This window comes from Pagrus major, chromosome 8 (genome assembly GCF_040436345.1).
Source record: "Pagrus major chromosome 8, Pma_NU_1.0".
Lineage (NCBI taxonomy): Eukaryota > Metazoa > Chordata > Actinopteri > Spariformes > Sparidae > Pagrus > Pagrus major.
In genome coordinates this window covers 27,019,922-27,039,642 of record NC_133222.1, presented here as the reverse complement: position 1 = coordinate 27,039,642, position 19,721 = coordinate 27,019,922, and the positions used below count along the sequence as shown (strand labels likewise).

The 19,721-nt window shown below is 40.2% G+C and overlaps 1 protein-coding gene across 2 annotated transcripts in view; it reads right to left on the bottom strand.

Moving 5' to 3' along the window:
* mical2b (microtubule associated monooxygenase, calponin and LIM domain containing 2b) overlaps positions 1 to 19,500 on the bottom strand; it is a 71,206-nt gene extending 51,706 nt beyond the window's left edge. The window contains exon 1 of one of the 2 annotated variants that reach the window (XM_073471497.1): positions 19,341 to 19,500. The gene's annotated coding sequence lies outside the window, so the exon portion shown is untranslated. The remainder of the gene's footprint in view (positions 1 to 19,340) is intronic. The other variant, XM_073471498.1, reaches the window with a different exon arrangement.
* Between the last annotated feature and the right edge of the window lie 221 nt (positions 19,501 to 19,721).

The window sequence follows — 19,721 nt, the reverse complement described above, 5'->3', positions numbered from 1 at the left end:
AGGATTACTTCTGTTGCGCGTCCCGTTATATTGTTAAAAGCCACTCTTACAAACCATTGATGTTTGTGCATATTCCCGGGGTAAGGGAAAAAGTGTGCCATGTCATTTCATGAATGGATGGATGGATAGTTACGTGGCTGGATTATTTGGAAGAGACAATGCCACATTGGTAAGTACAGTATTAAGTAACGAAACATTTACAGGATGGTTTCTTTTCCTGCCTGCCTTGCTGCCTTCAGTGCCCTGTCCCTATCATGGAAAAGGTGATGGTGTCGCATTATATATTCGGGACTAGATAAACTGAAAACGGGTCAAAAATCAGCTGTTCTGTTACCCCGGGACTGCAAAGATTTAATGGGAGCCCATATTTTCTAATCACCAGAGTAATGCAGCCATCGGCAACTATCGGAGCCAAGTTCAGCTGATAACAATAGTTTGTATAAAGGTCTTATCAGCGTCGACCTCTAGTTTCTAATTTTAGGTGAGGGGTGTTAAAATGCTGAGTCTTTCAAGACTACAAGAACAGCTTCTCAGTGGTGCTGTCAAACCTGTGAAAACTACACGAGAGCATAATATTTTTGCAGAGGCTCTACTGGTGTGCTTGCTTACACTCATGAAGTCTCATTATATATTTAACTGAAATGTTATTGCTGTTATCAATTACAAGTCAAGGACATTACATTTCTTGCACTTCAACTAAAAATTTCAACTACTTCCAAATTACATTTCTACTGCTTTCAGCTCTTATTCTTCAACTGTTTAGCTTTCAGTGTTTACATAGAAACTACAACTTCAACTTGAAAATAAAATTTCAACCACACCAGGCCACCAGTCAACCACTGCCCAGTGTTGGGGCCGGCTGGTGAGCATCTGTGACCCTGGTTGTTGCAGTGTGTCCCGCACTGCTGGCACTGGTCGGCCATTGTCGATGGCTTTTTGGCTGACTGTGCATGTTGAATCGGCAGCTGAGCCCGTCAGTGAATACAAATCATTCTGATTGGCTGTTGAAGTGAAGCAAATCAGTGCACGAGAAGAGAAAAGGAAAGGAGAAAAAAAAGGGAAATCCCCTTGAGCCTGTCCCTGTAGTATCCATGATTTCACCCATTTAGCGATTTCTCTTTATTTTTCACCTCCGCCTTTTCACGAGTGCCATCTGCAACTTTTTATCAAACGTATTCTTGATTAGAAGTGGCTATATACGCAAGAATGGTATCAAAAAACGGTGCTTTATCATAACAACAGTTTGTATATCTGCAGTCCTGTTCTGGTTCACCTTTTTGAATGACGAATACAGACTACAGCTACCTGGTAGTATGGAAAGGTTTTTTTCTCTCAGTCGTGCAGAATGTACAAGCTAGATGGCAGTCAGCTGTAGTCTTAGCGGCGTGTTCAAGTGAAGCTTTTTGGCTGAGACACAGGCGAGGTGAGGCAACACAACAGTTGGCCTTTGTTGCTGCCAGTTCTTTGATGTCAGTTTGGTGTGCTGGCCCTTACCTAACTAAGAGGCGCCTCAAACCCTGTCAGTGCTGTAAATACAACTGACATTTCATCTGCTTCAGTCCTTCAACTTAAAACCCAACTGCATACAACTTTTCACATTCAGACACTTAACATTTGAAGACTATTTTCAGTGTATATGACCACACATTTTCTTCAAAAAAAGGTGGTCTGAATACAATGCTTTCCCTAAACTTCAACCAATGGCTCCATACTATATCCCAAGATCTACCCAACAACAGACTCAGGTTATCTGAAGCTTCTGCCAGGAGTTTCATGGACAACATCACTTTCAAAGTTACGTATCAGATCCCGATCGCTGGAAGCCTCTCAGCATTATTCTCACTATTACAGTCATGGAATCTGCTGTCCTGCAGAAGCTGGGAGACAGATACTGTTTCTCTCTCTCTTTCTCTCTCTCACACACACACACACGCAGACCAAGTTAAACACATGCATCACACACTTGCTGTCCAACAGGCCTGAAACAAAATCACCTGTTAACCTGTGGATGTACTCCGTATGCAAACAGCTTGTGCGTCATGGCAAGAGAAAGTGCAAGCTGCACATGGACAACACCTGGTTAGCCTTTTATTTTGTGCCAGTCACATAGCCCACTGCACGCACACACCCCACTCCCCAAGAAACACACTTTCCCTTTAAGTCCTTGAGTGGCCCAGAGGGGGTCTCAGATCTCTGATTCCAAATAATTTGGCAGCAGACAGTAGCCTCTCAATTACTATCACCCCCTACAGACACACACACACACAAACTCCCTCACACACACACATATACATATACACTCACAACCCTTTCAGGCTATTTCTTGCCTGGATAAAATGTTACCAAAGCTTTGTTCCTTGTTGCCTGAACTACAGATCAAAAACTGGACTTCACTCCAACATTAAACTGTATCAGCTTTAGGGGAAATATCAGCATATCAATTTGTTTGGCTACATGGGACACAATGAGCTGAAAACAGGGAAATTCAGGGAAATGTATTTGGAAATGACACCCTGATATCAGCTCAGAGACTGACTGCCCCACTTGTGTCTGGCTCTGATGACCAGACATGATTTACTGCAACTCCCCCTGACCCATCAGGTCAAGAGAAAAATACAGTTAAGTGTGTACTGATGTACACAGTGCCAGAAAGCTATGGGAGAGATCACAGCCTTTTGGTACTGTACTGTATGTAACCACATCTGGCAGGGTCACTCAGGAAGTCATGGCACAGGAAGCATTTAACTTCCTGTTAAGTGGTATCTCCTTCCAAATTGTGTGTGTGTGTGTGCGTGTGTGCGTGTGTGTGTGTGTGCGTGCGTGCGTGTCAAAAAGGGCTCAACTCTGCAGGCAAGCTAACGTTAGCTGTAGCTGCTGCAAACACAGTCCAGTTTTTGGCTTTTAATATTTTTTATGTTTGACCAGGTGTTTCCTCAAGTTAGACGTGTTGCCATGGTCAGATTTGTATCTTGCATTACAAACATTGCAGCGAGTGTTGCAGGAGTGACGTCTCTCTCTCTCTTTCTCTCTAAAGATGTGCTCTCAGGTACCAACTGTTGGTACCATTTGTTTAAACATTAATTGGTACTCCATAGAACCAATGTATTTTGGTCGCGCCCCCTACGTTCAGTCCTCATCCCACAGTCTGATCGTTAGCGCTCCCATGACTGCATGACCCTTTAAGTGATTACACAACATCTCAATTACCAACTTACAGCTTCCTGGGCATGACTCCCTTTAATTTTAGGGTGCACTGTACATGCCTATTCCTATCACTCATGCAAGCCTATTAACACTGAACATTCACATTACATATATCTATTTATGAACACTGAATGGATGACTTGTTAATCAAGTCAGCTATTTCAAAAGCTTCAAGTGTCCACAATGAAGATGTAAACTGCAACACAAGAAGCTTTCAAAAGTAACAGGACGCCAACAGCACTTGAGGATATTTATATGGACGCAAAGATACAGTCCCATTAGATGTTAAAGGTCAGGTGTCACTGTTAAGATCAGTGAACCTGCCCACCTACTGATACAGAAATGTGTGTTCGAAGTGGAAGCAAAGGTAATTTTAGTGGCAGTGCGACTCTCATACACAATGGACATAAAAAACAGTCGGTGAGAATTGTATGTCCAAAGCTGTAGTCAGGATGTGCTTAGCTTATCTGAACACACAGATTGGAGACAGTAGAAAACAGCTATAGTTGGCTGGTCCTGTCTAAAACAAATAATACATCAACCAAAAAATATAAAATGAATGTACATGTGGTACCTGGTTTGTTTAATCCTTACACGAGGCTGGCCATTTCCTCTTGCTTCCAGACTTTATGCTAAGCTAGGCTAGCTAAGTCCAAACGCCTTATTTGCTTATTAAATTAATTAAAGGTCCAGTGTGTAACCACCCAACTGAACACCCCATGCCTAACCCTCCCATACTGTGGCCACTTATAATGCAAAAATCCCAAAAGGCTCTCTCTAGAGCCAGTGCTTGGTTTGTCCATTCTGGGCTACTGTAAGAATATAGTAGTGCATTATGGCCTGCTCCATCTGTAGATATAAAGGGCTGATTCTAAGGTAATAAAAACAACAATTCTTAGTTTCTATGTCTTAATTATGAAGATTATATTTAATTTCTGCCAATAGATCCTCCTCAATCCTTTGTACTAAACCTTTAAACAAGTAATCCATTAGCAAAATGGATACAGAATGAATCCATGGTAATACCTGAATGCACTGTTCAATCAAAATGATTGAACTGTACGTACATTTACCAAGAACTGTGGATAAATCACAACACTGAAGCTTACATTTATCAGTATTGGGATTGATTAAGTGACACAAAGGGATCATTCAGGCTTTAGACTGATAAAATGGCTAATTCAGTTGGCTAATTTAAACAGTGAGACACATCAGCTGTGGACAAAGTGAGAGAGCCCAGTCAACCTTCAAGGGCTTAAAGCCAAGAACTCTACAGTCAATAATTACAGAGAACTGAATCCTTTCACAGAGGGAAAACTGCACAATATCTGATGCCAAGCCTACATACGTGAAATAAAATTTTATAATGAGCTCCAAGTCACCCAGGATGTCAGAAGTCACCCAAGTCACAAAGGGAAGTTGAGGGTAATGTTTAGAACATTACACAGTATGGAATCAGGTTGCCAGTCGTCTGAGCTACAAGGAACTGGAGCGTACAGGTGACAAGTAGAGCAGGAGAAATATGTCACTGGGCTACAGACAAAGAGACACTTCATTCACAATGGAGACATATCATTACAAACATGCAGCCTGTCAGAGTTTTCTTTTGCATACAACTGGAAAAGGTGTTATATGTAACACTTTTCATTTCCTGGAGCCAGTGTGAACAAAACAATACATACAGGGCACATACATTACATTCACCTCTGACTTTGACCTAGTGAGCTACAGTCAGAACCATTTAAAATGACCCCTACTGTTTCTTTTGACTTCAGGGAACTGGCTTATGCCATAACCTGTGAATGACCTAAAATGTGTTCCATCAACTCAATATGAAACTGGAATGCAACACGGCAAGAGTCTGGACTGTTTCCTGGTTTATAAAAAGAAATATTTCAAACACTGAATGATCTTTTGGGATCCATTTGTCTTTTCTGAATCTGTGCCAAAGAGCTGCAACACAGGCAGATCATCTCTAAAACTGTTTTCTTCATCACATTCCTACACTTTGACTAATGTGTCTGTTTCAACACTGAGAGGTTGATTCCAAAATAACAATGAACAGATGCAGTCTGCCTTGTGAGCACTTCCTCTGTTTAGGGATGACATTACATCGTTGATAACCATGTACATGTGGCAGGATACGTCAATGCCATCTTGTTGTAAGGATTACAGATCAGAGTACAATTCCTGAACTTAACCAGAAAGCATGTTCATAAAGCTGGCCTTTAGTTTGACAGGATTCAGGACGCTTGTTTTATGTTGTATCAACTATTAATGATCTACATGTCGGACAATCAGTTGGATTTCTGGCATGTCAGAAATATGTCAGTTGTCTTGAAGTTTGAGTAGCTCCACAATTGCTAAACAGCTAGCCCAGCCCACCCTGTCTTGTAATACCACAATGTACCGCAAGAAGCTAGTTAAGCTGTGAGATATATACCAACTGAAGTCATGTTTCACAAGCTCTCTCAGCTTTTAGTGTAATAACTGAGCAAAATGTCAAGAAAAGAAGTATTCTCGCATCTATTTTTCTTACCAACCAGAGAATACAACTGTACACGTTCTTAATTCAGGCTTCTCTCTTTTACCGAACAAAGACGAGCTTGGCTGCCTTGTTAACTCACCCTAAAACATACTTCATTGTAATTCAATAAACAAAACTCACTAAAACAGTCTTGGTTTGTCTTTCTAAAGTCACCTCTGCTTTGGTCAAAATAAATCATCGATTCCCAGAGTAAGATGTGAATGAATTACGTGATCTGTGATCTGAGGTCTCAGTCCAGGCAAACTCGAGCATGACTGGCCCCACAGCCAACTGAGCCATTAGCTTATTAGCTAACAGTAGCTAGCCACAGCCAAGCATAGCAAGCAAAGAGTGGCAAATGTCCGTTACTCTGGTAATATGCTATATTCTATATTTCTAGTTACCTTAGAATTCTGGACATATTTTGCAAATTACACCTTTAAAATGTGTGCGGTGTGTTACTATAACCGCCTAACTTTTCCTGAACTGAAACAAATAATATTAGAGGTGAAACTTCACATTTTAATGGAGTAGGATCCGAACAGAAACTGAAATTCTATTAAGAGTTCTTTTGCCCATCAGAAATTTTTGCAACTGACATCAAAATAAATGTAATGGAGGAGCCGTGTTGGGATACAGCAGATCACTAATAGAGATCACTAACAGATAGCTGTTGGCTTCTCCATTGTGCTGTCTGTTTACAATCCTCAGAGACAGATTTGCCAGCAGCAACACATTTGTGTTCTCATTTTGTTTTTGTTTTTTTTAACTCAGACAATAGCAAAGCAGAGAGATTATTGTCAAGGCGCTCGGTTGGTCACAAGACTTGGTTCGATGAGTACATCACTTACAACATAACAAAACTGTAGCTATGTAGAGGCAATGACCTGTAAATGTGTGTGAAAGTCTGAGAGGGGGATCAAAGCTGAGTCAACAAGTTCCTGCCCAGACAGACTAGATGCCAAGAGAGAGAGAGGAAAAAAACAAAAAAAACAGTGTGAGAGAGACAAGAGAATGAAGGAAATTGTGTAGAGAGGGCTCTACAGACAGACAGACGGACAGGCAGACAGAAAGGGAGTGTTCGGTAGAGAGAACATCGTTGCAGATTCTTTAGTTTTGAAACGTATGGAATTTAAATTGGATCACAAAGAGTGTAGACTTGGCCAAAAGAAACGGTGCTCCTGAATGTGATGCTGATTAGCTCCAGCAGCAGCAATTTCTGCTGAAAACAGGAAATATGAACAGCTGGAATGTCAGCAAGCTCAAGTGTGGGCCTTGAAACACGCCACACACAACTCAGCTGCATCGTTTTTTAAATGAATAAGGAACAATATCTGCTTATGAATAAGCTACAATGACAATGGGCCTCAATAAATTACACAAATCCGTCTGAATGATTACAGTTCAATCCAAATAATTGTGCTGTTTGTACAGATGTTTTCATGAGAAGAAAACAATTAGCATCCTATTTTAGTTGCCAAAGTAGACCATTTGTTTCATAAAACTGTTCTAATATTGTTAAATAATGATTCAACTTCACATCTTACAATGCAGCTAACGTTTTCCACTGCTGTCGGTGAACACACACCAACTGACATTTAAACTGCTTACAGTACACACACTCCCACATAAATTTAAATTCCAACTACTTTACCACTTGTAATGTAAAATGTAAAAGTTCAGCTTCCAGCACACATACATTTTCCTTCTTTTTTAGCTTTTTCCTGTTAACAATAAATAAGTTTGAAATAATTCAATATTTTGTGCCCATTGTTGCTTAAACTGCACTTTCTGCCATGATGGCTTTCTTTCTTTATGTTTTTTTTTTTTTTTTCTTTTTGAATAAAACATTTCTAACAAATTACAATTTAAAAAAACAGACAAAGTCACTAACTGCTCGTGCTGTCAACAGCCTTTCCGGAGGGGAAACTTTTGCGTGAATATCTACAAGCCACATCAGGCTGGTCCATGGCTGAGGGTGACACACCCACAGATATGGGGCTCTAAGAGGGAGCAAACTGCTCATCAGCTACATATTTGTTATTCCCTGGGTGGGAGACCACAGCACAGTGAAGTGGGTCATTAACGTCACACGTTTTTCTGTTTTAGAAGATTTTACATTGGGTTGTGGGGTCTCCATCTACTTCAGTTGTTTAAGAAGAATGCTGCAACGCTGTTTTGCTGTGAACCTCCAGAGATGTTTTGTGGACAACCATACTTCACCCAAGACTTTTTGGTATCTGCAAATATTGTATCATTGTCCACAGAATCGATATACAGTATCATATTGTGATGAAACTTGTGATTTACACCCCTAGCTGTTGTTGTGTAAACAGCTCACAGGTTCCACAGTGGTTTAGTGGCTGTAACTGTACAGGACCCCATGTTTTAGTACAGCAGCTAGACTAGACTATCATGTAAGAAGTCTTAACATGCCTGATGTCTTGAGGGGACAGCTGAGTTTTATGACTTCGGTCAATGACTCACACTTGCACTATAATTCCACTTGGTAACAAGTACTTCACTGGTGCAAAATGACCCATTTGTAAAACTTGCTAATATTAGCAGGCACAACAGTCATGTCAAGTTTAAATTTCCATGACACCTTCAAGTACCAGAATATTTCAGAGATTCTAGGCAGACAGGCAACATAACTCATGACTATCAAATAAACATGTACTGCACAAGTGCTCTGTGCAACTGAGGGATCAAAGCCCTGCAGATATCCACAGTGAAAACAATTTTGAACACGAAGGCAAAATAAAACAAAGCCATACAGGAACAGCTGAGTTTTACAGCAAAGCTTCCCCGGGGTATAATACAGTCATATCCCATTTCCAGTTTCACACCGTCCATGCTTGAACTCCAGTTAGCAGCAGGGTGATGACTTCTTCCTTCCTATTTCTCCCATCAATAGGGACGACAACGCACCATAAAAAAGAGGTGGCCACACATACTGTGTTTTAAGGCTGACCTCAACTAGCCTGGCTGTTGTGGACTATAAAGCCTTTATAAAACCCAGCAAGCCCCACCTGGATTTGCTCATATTCTGGGGTTTGGACTTTGAAAATCAAATTCCTGACAGACTCTTCTTTCAAATGACTGACACCTAAAGCCTTCACTCAGACACAAACACAAATCCTTTATACACCTCAATAGATGGACATACCACTCAGTGGGTTGTGTTTTTGACTGTTCTGGGAATGTACTGAAATGTTTTTCTAATAGTTTGTCCTCTGGTATGATATGACACCTGACTGCGTTGAATGTATTTATTTATTTCAAATCTTAATTATTTAAGTAAAGACCACACTGTCCCAGATGTTGTCTTGCTTTTTAAAAGGTTATATTTTACAGTGTGCATTAAGGCACAAAAAAGGCAAAGGTCTACAGCCCTTTGCTATTGTACAAAGGGCTATAAGCATGGGAAAAGTCTGACCAGCTGACTGGTTTGTATCCTGGTCTCTTTTTGAGAGTCTGAATGCAGTTCATATGATTAAGGAAGGAGGAAGGGGCAGAAAGATTTGCATCTCTTGTCTGGTTCATCAGATGTAAATATGAGAGTCATTGAAACCACTGATGAGCCAAAATTCAAATGCATGAAAATCACTCTGGAATCACACAGGGAGGGAAAGCAGGGTCTGAGCAAGTCTGATATTTACCAACCTGAGAACGAGACTCAAAAAACACCGTTCTTCAGAATAGCTATAAGAGTTTGCCTAAATTACCTTAATTAAATAGTGTTGCTTTAATTGTCCACCTCAGTGCATGCACACTGGCTTGACTCTACTTTCTGTTTCTCTCTCCTCTCTTTTATCTCTCTGCCAGCAAAGTTATCTGCTTTCTTCATCAGCAGTTAATTTTTGATAAAGTTGAAGAAAAACACACCTTGCTCTCAGGATTTTTTCACCCGCGAGTCTGTTGTCATAACAGCAGGTTAGGCGTGTGTGGAGGAAGCTTGTTAATTAGGTAGATGATCAAAACCAACAGCTCAGCAACAACCAGGTGCCATTAAAAGTTTGTACAAAACTGTACAAAATGTTTAAAGGGGTCCCGCCCAAGTAAACTATATGTATGGGAAACACTAATTATTGAACAAAGCAAGAGCACGGAGACAACAAGCTAGCTTAGCTTAATACATTCTCGCTTGTCTTTTTAATTCATACATAAACAACAATGTAAAAATTACAATAACTGGCTTTAACTATTACATCTACAGACACATTTCCCTTATTTCCAAAATCAAGAACATCCCAACGTCTTCACAGACTAGGCATAAGATATTCAGGACATGTCAACATCTCTTCTTATTTGCCATGGCCAGGAGCAGTGGGAAAATCTTACAAAGACAGACCTGTTCTTGTGTGAACAAGAAACACAAATACATTCCCATGACAGCGTCACAAAAACCCCGGTTTGACCTGATATGCACCCTGTGATCCAATGCCCATACTACATGTATTTAAAGATTTAGTGTTTTCCCAATATGAAATGCAGTATGCCAAAAATACCAGGAAGTCATACTACATCTGGTTGCATTTTGCCCCCCCCCAGCAGCAGAAGATACGCAACAAAGCCAAGAAAGCACAAACATTTGACAGCCTACAGATGACAGCTCATTGACAGAATGACAGATGCTACAATGACAGATGAAAGCACATTTTAGTCCAAGTACTACGTTCTTTGTACTCCTACTGCATGCAACAGTATGTACTTTGTAAGGGTAGCTGCAGTACATACTAATAGTAAAAAGAAAAAGTGATATGATTCGGGGGGCACCTGCAGTTCTTCAAAAATGTTGACCTAGTGGAGACAACATTGTGCCTTTGGAATTCTACACATGGATAAAACACTGAACAGTCAAAGATTGGTCAAAAAACTGATTACATTTGCTATTGGGTCAAAAATCGATATTTCAAAAAAATCTGACATCAACACTAAACTAAATCACTAGGTTACGGTGCATTCACGAATATGTTTTATACTATGAGGTGTTGAGCAATTGTGTAAAACTGATATTTTTACGACCTCTTATACGCAATTTTATAACAACACAGTCGCACATTTCTCACCAAGAAATGTGCCATGGAAGAGAGAGCAAAATAATCAGGTAAACCATGAATTGACTTTTACAAACAATACGATTTTTTTTTAATTCTTGACCAAAGGCAATTATTCATTTATGGTTGAATTTGAGATTAAAATACAGAAATACCCGATTCTGGCTACCCAGAAGAAACAAGCCTAACTTGACTCCAAACACACTCAATGTAAAGACACTTCTGTTTACATACCATGAAGTCAAGAATGATACCGTCTCCAAGCACTCCTGATGTGGATTAACAGCAGTTTATAATCAGACCTCACAGATATATAGGGACCAAGATAACAATGTCTGCGTTCAACAACTCGTCAAATTTCTGAGCTGGGGTTAAAGATTCCTTTTAAGGATTTACCCTATCACACTTTCTTTGACGCAGTTTTACTAACAAGGGCAAAGTGCTGAGTCTTACCTTTAGTACAAAGGTTGTAACTAAGCCTGGAGGAGTGTCCAAACATCTGGTAAACACCAATAAAACTACTATGACTGTAAAAGGAGATGTGTAGTTACAAGACCTAAATTGGCATTGCTGACATCAGTTCTGTCACCACATATTTACTAACGCTAACGATTGTTTGTATTGATAGGGAATTACAGATTTGTTGCTAAAAGAAGCTGAAAACTGAATAGTTAGCCACTTACATCCATTATGTGGACCACCATGTGATTGACCTTTTCTATAATCTTCCACCCTTGTAGCTCCTGTCCTGCACATATGTACCTCTACATGCAGAGGTGCCGACAAGGACTGCCAATACAGCTACATGTGGCCCTTATCTGAAGATTGCTCTGATCAAAAATATCCCAGCTATCATCAAGGATACAACTCTTCTGTACATCTTAATACTCCAAAAATATTATGTTATTTCATCATAAAAATACAAGTGACCACTGCCTTAACATTTAATGTTAACTGTTAGTTAATAGAATGAGTTACAAATATGCTAATTTTTGATAATTTTGCTCATGTTTAACTAGTAAAGCTTTCTGAAGTCTGATTCCTTGTGGATTAAGCTGACTGATTGATAATTAGCACATAGGAAGGGGATGAGACAGCATTAATGCTCCCGCCTTAATTAATTAAATGGCTTAGCAAATACAGGCGTGTGACTGTTTCATGTTTTTGAAGTTGTTACTTAGGATCCTTACCAAGAGAGAAAGAAAGGTCTTCATATTTCTCCTTAGGTCATGTCTGACATGTGATAGTATAACAACTTACAAAAAAGGAAAATATTAAAATGATTTGTGTGCAAGAAACAAACTCTAACTCCAAAAACGAGTGAAGATGGTAATCAGATTGAAGGGGATATGTACTTCCATCATGGCCTTAGTAATAGCAGGGTAGTTTGTTTAACAAATTATCAACCGCAGCAACACAGTTCAGTCTGATGACGATTTTAGATGTAAAACTAGATAACTGGTGAATAAATACAATATTTATGCTCCAAATGAAGACAATCCAAACTTTTTGAGGAAATCCATGATGTAATCTCCTCTTAACCAAATTTCATAGTTGGAGATTTTTACAGTTTTAAATATAAGCAAAGACTGTGCAGATACTTATTTGTGTAACAATTATCCTGAGGCTCTTTGCGAAATTCAAGAGCTTAACGCCTCCTTAAATTTAGTGGACATTTTGGAGGCTATAAAATCCAGACTCAAATCGATATAAATGACATAGAGGGAAACAAGCAAGTTGTATCAATTATTGCCCAACTTCCTTTTGTTCCCTTGGTATCAAAATGTGTTATTGGTGACCGCCTATGATCTGATCATGCTACTTTGACTGTTCAAGTCATTACAGCTGAACATCCTCCAAAATTCAATTCAACACTTTTAAATGATTCTGTTTATTGAAGTAAAATAAAGATTTTTTTTCCCAACAATAATAATAATAATGAAAATTTATTTGACCCACACAACATCTGAGAGTCCCTTAAGTGTGCATTGAGAGGACACAACATAAAAAAGATGTAAAAAATATTGATAAATGAGAAGATTTTAATGGACGAGATGAATGAACTGAATAAGAGGCTGGATATAATACAGCGGTCCTCTGTAGAAACTGCTTATTTAAAAGGGCGCTATAACAATTTGCTGCATGTATTAACCACTTCTTTAATTGGCCATATGTGAACCTATGTGAAAAATGAGACCTTCCCCATCTCTCTCGGTTGCCTATAAAAGCCAGTGGACGATTTAAGTTGTTTAATGCTGCTGGACAGTCCAAAGGATGTGACTTCATGCACGTTCTCAAGTGCCTCGTCTCAGTGCCCCTCTCCGCTCCGCTAACAGAGAGCAACAGTAGCTAACGTTAGATTAGAAATGGAGTCTAATAACATAAACGACCTGCTGCCGGCACAACACAGAAGTTCCACAGAGCTCCTTTAATAAAAAAAAAAACAAAAAACAATTGGAACTGGAGAATTTATACTCTGTATAAATGGTATCAATGGTATCAATAGATTTTGTGCCACTTGGGGGACAAAAAGGAGAAGTACACTATAGAGAATTTTGTAAAATTATAAGATTTTATTAACACAATCCACTTAGTGTCTGTAAATTAGAATATTGCTTTTGTTCCAGTGTAGAACTTTAATTTCACGGGCCTACTAAGAGAGAATATGAGTCAGGCCTTACTCCACCTCTCTCACAACACAAACTAGAGTAGCTTGGCTTGAATAATACACGCCATATGTTTGCTTGTACTGAGATAGGCTTTAATTGCTGCATGTGAGCCCTGAAATCAAACCCTTAATCCTTACAGTATTAACATGACACACTGTAGAGGTTTGGGGATGGATTAGGCCTACAGCTTGCAAGCGGTTGTGGCATTATATCCCATAAAGTATCCCCACATTGCACAGCAACTGAATGACACAATTGCAATGAGCATATGGCTGTCTTAATTTAGAAGCCAACCCCTTGCTTCTATGAGCTCATTGCCAGCATCTGCAGATACAACAGCTCTGCAGTATCTTAACTTACAATGGATAGAGTTCGTTGATGTAATGGTTAACTGAACAAAAACTGTCCTGAATGTATTACTTAATTGTTCAGCACTCAGAAGTGGTTGTGCTAGAGCCTAGCAATGACTGTCTAGACTTTATTTTTAGATTAAATTTAAGATCCCACCTTATAGGGTGGGATTTAGACCCTTGTGTCCTCGAGAAATACAGGATTTTATAGGCTAAGAGGCATTAGGACTACTGATGTACAGCTGCCCACAAGGGTCTTAATGTTTCCAGACAAATCAAACTTGCACACCCTAAACCCTTGAACTTTAATGCAAAAGAGGAGCATTTATACATAAAGAAAAATGGCTGGTAAGTTCATACAATGAGGCAGATATACCAATTTTAGTGATACCAATAAAATGTGTTCCTCACGGCACAATCATAGTCATTAGGGGTGTCACGATTTCGATTTTTTATCGAAATCGATCGAAATTACGTCACGATCTCGAGCATCAAAGTCAAAGAGAGGATCGACGATCCCCCCCCTCCCCGTGTACAAAGCTACGCACACTACGCAAAGTTACGCAAATGACGCAGCACATTGTAGCCGACGCCGCTAGTTACCTATCCTGCAGGTTATGACACGATGGCGAGTGCAGATAAAGGAGGAGACGCGGCACCGGAGCTTGAAGCAGCTCCTGCTTCTCTTAAATCACATGTATGGAAATACTTTGCGTTCCCGGTGAGTTATGTCGACGACGTTCGCGTTGTTGACAAGAAGACCACAGTGTGTAAGATATGCTATGCGCGTGTACCATACCCGGCCACGGGAACCACTACGAACATGGCAGGACACATTCGCCGGCATCACAAAGATGTAGATTTGACAGCTGGGAAAGCACCATCACTGGTCCAGCCAACTATTCAATCCTCGTTTGCAATAAAACTTCCACAGACCTCAGCTCGCGCAAAAGCTATAACTAGCGCTATAGGGCTATTTATAGCAGCAGACCTGCAGCCTTACTCGGTGGTGGAAAACACGGGATTTAAACATAAACCTTTCTCCAGAGAATGTGGACATTCTCATCTTCTTAAAGAAAAACTTGAAAATGTAAAAATAACAGTTGTCTTGTCTGGCCATAGCCTTTGATGGCTCAAAGAGCATCTCTCTCTCCAGATAAAGATAACAACATATCTTTGTTAAAGAAAGAAACTTGAAACAAGAATGTAAAAATGACAGTTGTCATTCTCAGGGGACAAAAAAGTCCAAACTACTTATTTTTTATGTTCAACTGTTATGATAAAGTTTGTTAAGGCTCTAATTGTCCATGACTTTGGACATGACTGTTATATTTTTTATTTATTTTGTTTTATTGCACCTTTGTCATTTTAAAAGTAGTTTGCTGTAACCAAAAAGAGTCACTAGATGGCAGCCAGGCACCTCTGTGACCTCTCATTGTTGTTTGTTTTTGTTGTTGAAAACAAGATTGTTACCTTTATATTGCAAATAAATAATTTAAATTTGACCATTAGTGCCTAATGTGATACATTATGGAAATTGCATCACTTACATGTAGCCCAACTTTTGAAATAAGATTTACTGTACAAAATTTGATGAATAAAACCAATGATCGTAGACTAGACTAGTTTGAAAATAGCATAGGCGTCTGTGCTGTAAGAAAAAGAAAAAAATCGAGAATCGAATCGAATCGAATCATGACCCTAAAATCGAAAATCAAATCGAATCGAGGATTTGGAGAATCGTGACACCCCTAATAGTCATACTTTAATGTTAATAGTTTGAAATAGTAAATGAAATCGAGTAGTTCCCACCTTCGAAAGCAACAATACATTCAATATCTACTAAAAGTAAGCGTCATTAAAGTGAGAGAAAGTTTATTATGTTCTGTTTGGAATCCACTAACTCCTACGTAAGTAGTAATGACATACAACAAAGTCAGGCAATTAACATTACTTCCTAGAAATTTATCCAACGTTCCATAGCAGCCAAAAAACGTACTGTTAGTAACTGCTCAGTTTCCAGACCCTGGTCGGGAGCACAGGGGAGATGTCTGACAGGGTTAACGCCCTTCACTTCTTCAGCTGATGGGGACACAACAAAGGGAGACTTTCCCTGAGCAGCTGCAGCATTTAGTGACTGTAACCTGTACATTCAATGCCAGATTTTCAACTTACTGATAACCATTCAATCTGCTCTGCTCAAACTCACAGTCACTTTTCTGCCGCTCACTCTCTCACACTCACTCAAACACACACTCTCTATGCTTACACATTAAACATCGCCCTGTTCCTTGAAGGAGCTATGCTACACCTATAGCAGTACTTTCATGTACACGTCCTCTCAAGATTGAGGAGAGGGAGCTAGGACACCAAAGGTTATCATGCTCGCACAGCATGTAAGTGTTAGCCCACTGATATTAATGATCATGTGAGATTTTAGCAGTGGCGTTCATAATTCAAATACAGGGGAAACACTGACGAGACTTGACTAGACTTAACCTGCAGCTTCCTTCCAGGATTTATTTCAGTCATCCTGCTACCTGTTGAAAATCCTTGGACATACCAGAGCTCAACTTTGCCTTTCTCATCTGACAGGAGCCCATCTGGTCAGCCAGTAGCACTCCGCTCCCTGGTGTATTTTTGTCCCGCTTCTCCCCCTGGGCTGATATGTGCAGTGACACCCCCTTATAAGTCAAGCATTCATTCCAGGAAGTGACAGCTTGTGCAACGGCTATTTTTTTGCCCCACGAGTACCACTGTGCAGATGAGTAGGAAACAGCAAGATGAAATGGTTTGAGATTAACATCTTGAGGGTTGGCAAGGAAGGGAAGATCAAAGGAAAAAGTTGTTGAGCTGTTATGATCTGCAAACAGAAAGGGGTTTCCATCAAGGCCCCATACATAAAAATCAAGATGATGAAAGACAAATGAAGGGGAACAGACATTACTGCACTGTGAATCAAAGATTATATGCATGTGAGGAAGAAGCCAAACAAGTACTCGAATTAACTTAATGTCAAATGCTTTGAACCATGGCAGGATGCCTTCAGACTTAAGGTTCCCATTAGCATCATCTGTGACCTCCGTGCTCCATACATGACTATGGTTCATCACATAGCATTCCCTATGTCAGCTTCTGGGGGAAACGTCAACAGTCAGTTACTTTGTACTTCTGATCAGACAACAGGTTGCATTTCCAAAGGTACTTAATCTCACAGATGTCTCAAAATATGACCAGAGGTGAAACCAGTGCTTATATCATTACATTTGCGCATACTGTGCTGCTCCATTCTGCTCCTTTCCACCCATCAAATTCACGTTCAAGGAACCCTATGGAGTTTTTGACCACTAGTGGCACTATGGAGCAATGCTTGGGTGGATTCCTCTTTTGTTTGTGGCATGACACAAAACCTGCCATCGGCTTCACACTATTTCGCTGACCGACAGCTGGGGGCTTTTACCGAGACGAAATGCAGCAATGCACCAACGAAGCTAAACAGATGACTGCCGTTTTGGCAAATACAGCTTGTGCCACAAATCACTCCCCATTTACTATGATAGTGTACTACATTTGCAGTCCACTATTTTATTTCAAACTTGATGACAAGCCCAAAATGCAATGCTCCACAGGTTAGAAATGTGGCTAGGCACTGATTTGATTTGATTTGTGATGCTGTTGGATCCACCTTCTCTTATCATTATTTCTGATGTTTTGCAGTGTCTGTATCAAGGATGCACGATATGGATTTTTGTCAGCTGATACCATAACTAATAATTGCCTTTATTTCATGGCTGATAGCAATAAAGATAACCAACAATTTCACATTTTTGTATTTTAAAAATAACCTGTATTTTATGCACATCTGAAGGTAATCGATATTTAGCCGATAATTTGAATTTCCAGATATCAGGTCAATAATTTATCCATCCAAAATTCAGTATATCGTGCACCCTTCGTGTGGATAAATCACACACAAAAAGCACAATCATAAAGATCAAGATCGTACATTAAAACATACGTCTGTACTTGTCAGGAGTAGGCAAGTTTTAAAGGTGTACATGATTTAGTCAGCAGTAATGGTGTAGAAACCGCAACAACAAGGTCACCCAAGCCTTTTTTCTGCAACTACATCAGTTTAAAACCACCACTTAACAAGGAATTGTCCAAATCCTGGACCTCTGACCTGTTAGTCCTTTATGCTGACCAAGCTGCTTCAGACCAACACTCCCATTCAGCAACTATAAGCTACTTGCAACAATTGCAATCCTTAATCCATGTATATAAACATAACCATAAAAACACTATCCACTGAGCGTATGCACCTGATACTCTGACCTCTGCATTGTTCGCAGGGTTATGTAAAAAAAAAAAAGGGGGGGGGGGAAACACTCATTAAGTTCTGATGCAGATCCGGTTCTAATGAAGAGTAATCCATTTTATTACTCAAGTGCAAATTGAGTGAAAGTTTATCCTGCGAACTGAAACATCAGTCCACAACTATTGTGGTGTGCTGGTTCACAGATGAGATGTGGCTGACTTGCATGACTGGATTTCAGGTCTCTGAGGACGTGAAGCCACCTGCTGCACACAGGAATCAACTGGAACATGAGAGGAGGGAAGGACACACTTGTAACACTTGATAAAATTACAAGCTCATGAGCACAACTCAGAAACTCCAGAAGGAAAATTCACTGCCATAAAAACTTGTACTGTTCCTGTGGGCGAATCTGCCTGGCCACTGTGAAACTGGAGTTGTTCTACAACCTCGGCTCCTCTTTGAGGTCCCTCTTTATGCCTTTGCAGCTTGTTTAAAGGAGCACTATGTAGTTTTGGGGAAGATCTTTACGCCTCAACAAACTACATAAACAAACTCTTTTCGTTTTTCATGACTGAATAAACAAACTGACCTTAAAGAACGACGCAATTACACAACATTTTACTTTGTTTATATGTGGCGGACCCTGCCACCTTTCTAGCTTCTGTTCTGGGAACCTTATGCACAAAATAATATTTCTGAGTTTGTATTATTACCTGATTAATATTGTAAATGTTAAAATTCGGAGTTTAAATTTCCTCTACAAAACTACACAGTACTCCTTTACAGGACTAGTGTCCATTGTGGGAGGAAATCATTAGTAATCCCTCTCCTGTGATACCTTACCAGCAGTATAGCCTATATTATATAGCACAGGTCAAATCAAACTTATTTTAGAGTGCGAATATTATCTGTACTCACAGTACACCTGGTAACTAAAGTTCACATCTGTTTACCTCATTTTCACCACAGACTTTTGTAAACCACTTGAGCTGTCTGAGCCTTTGTCTGGGGCCTGCCCACGTCACCTGTTGCACCTCTACCATCTGCAAAGTTATTACTGAACAGCAGCACAGTCCCAAAACAGCTAGCGTCAGGCGAGCATTACACACAGGGAGGGTGAAACAAATCATTTCCCCGGCAGTATGAGCTGAATGTCAGATATGAACCATCTCAAAATAACGCTCCTGATAACCGCTCAGTCGTGCAACTCACGCTCAGAGAGGAAAGTGCGGCTGTCAGCTACTCACACCGGAGAGTCCATGACAGAGAAAGAGCGGTCCCGCTGCGGTCCTCCGGGTTTTATCCACAATATGTCCCCGAGCTATCCTCCACAGGTCTGTTGACACGTTAATGGTTAATGTCGGCGCCGTGTTTCTCTCCAGCGACCTGCTCCTCATTGACAGCAGCCGTGTGTGTGTCCGAGGACCCCCGTGTTGTAGGGTGGCGTCAAGTCCGACTAACGGTTACAGGGCAGAGCGCGAGCTTCCGGTTACTGTTTTTCCAAAATAAAACTCTCATCAACGACTAGGTCAGGGAGGTAGGCACAGAGGGAAGTATTAGTGATGTTTAATTCAAGATTTGGCCCATTTCTTT